This window comes from Dromiciops gliroides, chromosome 2 (genome assembly GCF_019393635.1).
Source record: "Dromiciops gliroides isolate mDroGli1 chromosome 2, mDroGli1.pri, whole genome shotgun sequence".
In the NCBI taxonomy this organism is placed as follows: domain Eukaryota; kingdom Metazoa; phylum Chordata; class Mammalia; order Microbiotheria; family Microbiotheriidae; genus Dromiciops; species Dromiciops gliroides.
In genome coordinates, this window is record NC_057862.1 from 642,579,082 (window position 1) to 642,585,081 (window position 6,000).

At 49.4% G+C, this 6,000-nt stretch overlaps 1 protein-coding gene across 1 annotated transcript in view; it reads right to left on the minus strand.

Annotated features, from left to right (window-relative positions):
• The window catches only part of C2H16orf74 (chromosome 2 C16orf74 homolog), a 65,017-nt gene extending 62,451 nt beyond the window's left edge, over positions 1-2,566 (minus strand). Inside the window, exon 1 of the mRNA XM_043980138.1 lies at positions 2,318-2,566. The gene's annotated coding sequence lies outside the window, so the exon portion shown is untranslated. The remainder of the gene's footprint in view (positions 1-2,317) is intronic.
• Between the last annotated feature and the right edge of the window lie 3,434 nt (positions 2,567-6,000).

A 6,000-nucleotide genomic window follows, 5' to 3' on the forward strand; every position in this document is an offset into this window, starting at 1 on the left:
GGGAAAAACCCCAAACCTCTGGACCGGGATTCAAGAGATCTAAGCAAGTCCTCTAACCTCGCTGAGCCTCAGTTTATATATATATAAAATGGGGCAGTTAGGTGGCACAGTGCATTAGAGTGCCAGGCCTGAAGTCCAGAAGAGTCCTCTTTCTGAGTTCAAATCTGACCTCAGACACTTACTAGCTGTGTGACCCTGGCCAAGTCACTTCACCCTGTTTGCCTCAGTTTCCTCATTTGTCAAATGAGCTGGAGAAGGAAATGGCAAAACCATTCCAGTATCTCTGCCAAGAAAACACCAAATGAGGTCAGACAGGACTGAAACTGAAAAATGGGGATCAGAATAGTATGATACCTACCTCACAGGGAAGTGAGGGGTAAATTCTGTAGATCTTAAAGAACTATGGAAATGGGAACTTCAATGAGTTAGAATCCTGGCTTCAACCACTAACTACTGGCTGCTTTGGGCAAGACACTTCCCCTCTAGGAGTCTCAATTTCAAATCCAGTCTCATACGATTACTAGCTGTGTGACACTTGGCCAAGTCAATTAACCTCTGTCTGCCTCAGTTCCTTCAACTTTAAAAAAAGGATAAAGTGAGATAGTATATGTAAAGTGACTGGCACATCATGTGGCATACAGTGGGTGCTATATAAATGCATATTCCCTTCCCTTCCTCCATTCAACTTCCTAATCTGTCAGATGGTGGAATGGGGCTAGATGATTTTTTTAAGGTCCATCCTAGCTGTAACTCTGAGATTCAAAACCTTCTCAGAAATCATTTTTTTTAAATATGTTTTTGTTTCCTTTTTTTCCTCCCCAGTATATAACATAGCTGGAGTTTGGAGAAAAAGCTATGATTAAGACACAGGGGCTGGGGAAAAACACTGTCCCCGGAGGTAGGTCTGGATTTGAATCCTGGCTTCCCTCACTCCAGCCCACCCTTTGGTGGTCCTTTGACCTTCTACCGTCTTAGTTTACCCATTTGAAAAACAAAGGGGTTGGACTAGGTGATCTCTAAAGTCTCTTCCAGTTGTAACATTCTATGTTTCTAACTGTAAAGGGAAAGCCCTCTCCCTCGTTCTCCAATTAAGGCAAAACTGGGAAGGACATCGGGACATAGAACCTTGTAGCTGGAAGGGGTCCTCAAAACAACGTGTCAGAACTGGAAAGGCTCTTAAAATTCCATTCAACAAGCATTTATTAGGCACCTACTTCATGCAAGGCGTAGGTGCCAGCAATTCAGAAAAAAAACCAAACAGAAAAAACCCCAACACACCCTACTTTCAAGGAGTTTACAATAATAGAAAGGAGGATATTGGACAAAAGGTTAGCGCTAGAAGAAGTCTTGAAGGGTAGTCCTTAGCAACCCTTTTGGTCCCTAAACACCTTCAGAGTTCAAACAGCCAGAAATACTTGAGCGAGTTCAGAGTAAGTGATTCCTCGGACTATAGATGTCTCTGGGATGCCCAAGGAGAGTACAAACCCACCAATGAAAGGCATCCCGAATTTGAAAAGCCCGTCTTAAGGGAAAGTGGTACCTCCCAAGTGTTCTCTCCCCACCCCATCCCTATCTCTTTTCATTTCAACTCTCAGAAAACACATTTTCACTGCCAGTGACCTGCCCAGAAATCTGCCCATGCTTATTTTTCTTCCAGACTGATCTATTGGAGATAAAGGCAGCCTCGCGGTGAGCAAACATACCCACCCACAAGGTCCCAATCACTCCGGGCCGAGGGGGGGCCGGCTAACTTAGAGAAGGTCCTGCCAGAGAGGGAAGTGGGAAGTTGTAGGCTTCTCCAGCCCCAGCTCAGCGATGGCCCACGCGTGGGCACCTCGTCTCGCTCAGGACCTCGCCGCTTCCCCTACTTGCCTCCTTGGCTCACTCCCTTCAGACTGAGGGTTTGGGACCGAATCCCGGAGCCGGGAGATGGCAAGGAGGGCGCTTGGAGATCCAAGCGCTCCGAGAAGCCTGGATTTGGGAAGGCAGGCAGAGAAATGCCCCCCTGCTGCTGAATCGTGCGCGCTCATTTGGGGGAGCGCGAGTGATGCTGATTCTAAAATAGAGTGCGCGCGCGTGTATATGTTTGAGTGTGTGAGTGTGAGTGTGAGTGTGAGTGTGAGTGTGAGTGTGTGAGTGTGTGTGTGTGTGTGTGTGTGTGTGTGTGTGTGTGTGCTTTGCGGGGGAAGGGGGCGGGCAGGGGCCAAGGGGGAGGGTGCGGACGCCCCTGAGGGACCCTGCACCAGCTTGGCTGGCAGACACAGTTTCCCCCGAGGTTGGCCGCCCTCCCGGGGGATGCTGGGGGAGAGAAACTCACCGCCTCTGGGATGTGCCCGCCTCCGGGGTTGCCCGCTCCGGGCCCCGCCGCCCCCAGCTGCAGCCCCGCTCCAGCCGCCCCGAGCACTTCGCCGCCGCCGAAATCAGCTCCACTCATCGCTCCCGGTCCGAAGTGGGTCGGGGGCGGCGGCGGCTCCCCAGCGCGGCTCGGCTCGGCGCAGCCCAGCCCTGCCCTGCCCTGCTCTGCTCGGCCCTGCACGGCTCAGCAGCGGCAGCGGCCGCGGGGCCACTGAGGGAAGAGCAGTGGCGGCGGGGGCGGCGGCGGCGGCGGCTGCAGCGCGGAGCCCCAGCGCCTGGGCGAGCCCGGAGGGGGGTGGACCCGAGTGATTTGCATGTTTCCCTCTGGTCCCACCTTCCTGATTCACCTATAAATCACTGCTGACATCAGGCCCGGGACGGCGGGAGGCTCTCGGGCGCCGCCAGCCCAACCCAGTGCTGCCCAGCCCCGCCGGACCGACCCCCGCCCCAGCCTGCCGACGCCTCGGACGGGGGCCCGGGAGGGGTCATGCTTTCGGGCTCGGGAGGGAGACAGTTTCCCCTTCTCAGCTCCCCTCTTCCTGCTCCTCTCTGCTGTCTTGGAGGAAGGCGCAAGCCCTTCCCCCCACACCCCCCAAATGTCAAGCCCAGTGCTCCGAGCCGAGCCCTTTTACCGAGGGTTGGGGGCTGGACTTGGGAACGCCACGTGTGGGGAGCAAAAAGTTCTCGAGAACATTGCGGTTGGGGTGGGCTGGAGCATGACCTGTTCAATAGCTTGGGAGACCACGGCGGGGCTCAGGGGTTACCGGATTTTGTTCGGAAAAGGACTTTAAGAGAATTGTTCCAAAGTCGTCTTTTCACAGAGGAGGTCTAGAGAGGTTGTCGTTGGCCCAGGCTCACAGGGATAAGGAGCAGTCATCCAGGGAAAGAAAAGACTTCGGAGTCTAAAAAACCTACCTTCATATCCCAATCTCAGATTCGTTTTGAAAATCAGAGAGATCCGGAAGGGACCTCAGAGGCCAAGTAGCCCATTTTACAGTTGTGGGAACAGGACCAGAGAACTCAAGTGACTTACCTAAGAGCACACAGCTAAAAATGTGCCTGAGACAGAATTCACACCCAGATCTTCCTGACTCCAGCTGCAGCACTCATCATCTCACCAAACTGCCTCTCATGAAACTGTCTCAGAAAGCTTGTGATTTATTTGCCCAAGGTCACAGGGGTAGCGGGCTTTAAGTGGTCAAGTCAGGATTTGGGGCATCCGTCCTCTGCCTTTAGATTCAACCCTCTTTGGGTACATGCCAAGAAAATACTTGCAAAAAAACCCCTTAAAAAGTGCTGTGGAAACCAACCCAAGTTGTTGCTATCTCAGTAATTAGATAGCGAGAGCTGGGATATGAATCGTGTCCTTTGGAGGCCCAATCCAAGTGCTTTGTGGGTTATTAGAGGAGGTGGCCATTTTCCAGGAAGCCTGTCCCAGAAGTACCACCCCCTTCCTCCTGGATCACATTGAGGTTCATTGGTTGGGGAGCTGGGTAGAGGGGGGGATGAAAGCTTTGAGGCTTCCCAGGGAGTTTTAATAAGGATAGTATTGATTCACATTAGAGAGGCAGCAGACTGTTTGCATTGGAGTGGACACTTAAGTCAGAAGATGTGCATTCAAACTCTGACACCAGAGCTGCATTTCTTGTTGTTGTTCAGTTGTTTTCAGTGGCGCCTGACTTTTCGTGACCCCATTTGAGGCTTTCTTGGCAAACAGACTGAAGTGGTTTGCCCATTTCCTTCTCCAGATCATTCAACAGATGAAGAAACTGAGGCAAACAAGGTGAAGTGACTTGCCCAGGGTCACACAGCTAGGAAGTGTCTGAGGCCAATTTTGAACTCAGGTCTTCTGGACTCCAGGCCTAGAGCTGTATGACTGTGGACAAATTGTTTAACTTTTCAGTGACTCATGGGATGTAGATAGGCCTAGCAAGGGAAAGTGATTTACTCACCATCACTCAAGTGGCAAATTGTATGGTAAGATTGGAACTGGGATTCTTATGATTCCAAATGTCTATTTCTTTCCACTGAATTCTTCTGCCTCATCTGTAAAAGAGAGGTTAATATAATACTTATAGTAGCTATGTCTCAGAATTGTGAGGCTCAAATGAAATAATTTATGCATATCTAATGTATGAGACAATATACAAATGTCAGCTCTGATTATTTTTTTAATTTTCAAATTTGGGGGGGGGGCAATGAGGGTTAAGTGACTTGCCCAGGGTCACACAGCTAGTATCAAGTGTCTGAGACTGGATTTGAACTCAGCTCCTCTTGACTCCAGGGCCAGTGCTTTATCCACTGCGCCACCTAGCTGCCCCCTGATTATTTTTTATAGTTTCATGGATATAGTGTAGGTGAGGTACAAGGAGAAAAGAAAAACAAGGAGATTCAGGCACGGCCAGGGGGATTCCAGCTATATGTACCCCCGTTTTTTCAGGGTTTGGCTACACAGGTAAAGAACAGGGTGAGGAGGATGGTTGGAATGGGGAATGGAGGGATGAATGTCTTTTGCTCTATCCCTGTGGCTTTGATGTTGGGGGAGTGATGAGGTCAAGGGGGCACTTCTATTTCACATTTGTGCAACCTGACAGTTCCGCTTGGAAAAATCTCTGGGGATACGTAAGCAATATTTCTTTTCCACTTGCTTCATCACTTATAGGTTTCAAATAACACATGATCAGTGCGTGTTTTTTCCTGGGACTTCCTTTCTAGGTTTCTTTGAAGTGCCTTGCACACAGTAGGTCCTTAGTCATTTCTATTCAGTAGCATTGAACTGGACAGCTAGGGGGTGCAGTGGATAGAGCCCCGGGCTTGAAATCGGGAAGAAGACTCATTCATCTTCCTGAGTTCAAATCTGACCTCAGACATGTATTAGCTGTGGGACCCTGGACAAGTCACTTCACCCTGTTTACCTCAGTTCCTCATCTGTAAGATGAGCTGGAGAAGGAAATGGCAAAGCACTTTGTCAAGAACCACCCCCCCCCAAAGGTCATGAAGAGACTGAAATGATTCAACAACAACAAAGAATTGAACTAAAGTTCAGTCTTTACTAAAATGTTTTCAGGGTCCATTCCTGGAGCTTGGCTTGGATATGCTCTCATGTATTTACATAAAACCCAAGACCTGCCAACTCAGAAAATACTGTTTATTTCAGATTATGGATGGCTCCTAGACCCCTGCTTTGGTTATCAAATAATCCCTCAACACCCCATTGTTTGCTAAGAGTATTTAGGAAACAAACAAACCAAAAACAACTTTATAGATGGTGAAGTAGGAGGCAGTGGTGTGTTAAAACCTACCCATGTGATCATGGACAAATCATTTAACCCTCTGTGCCTCAGTTTCCTCGTCTGTCGAATGACGGGTATGAACTGGATGATCCTTCAGGTCCTTTCCAGCTTTAAATCTATGATTCTATAGACAGGGAGGACGTTTGCATCCTGTGGAAGAAGTCGGAAGGTTTCCTACAAAATGTCTGTAACTTCTTTCTCTTAAGTACTTAAATGAGTTCCTCCTCACTTCTCCCATAATCTATGACCCAATCGCCCTCAGAAGTAAAAGAAGAAAAGGAAAGAGATCCTTGGCTTCATCATGCCAACGGGAAACTGAGTCACCGAATAGGAAAATGGCCTGAGGGTGAAT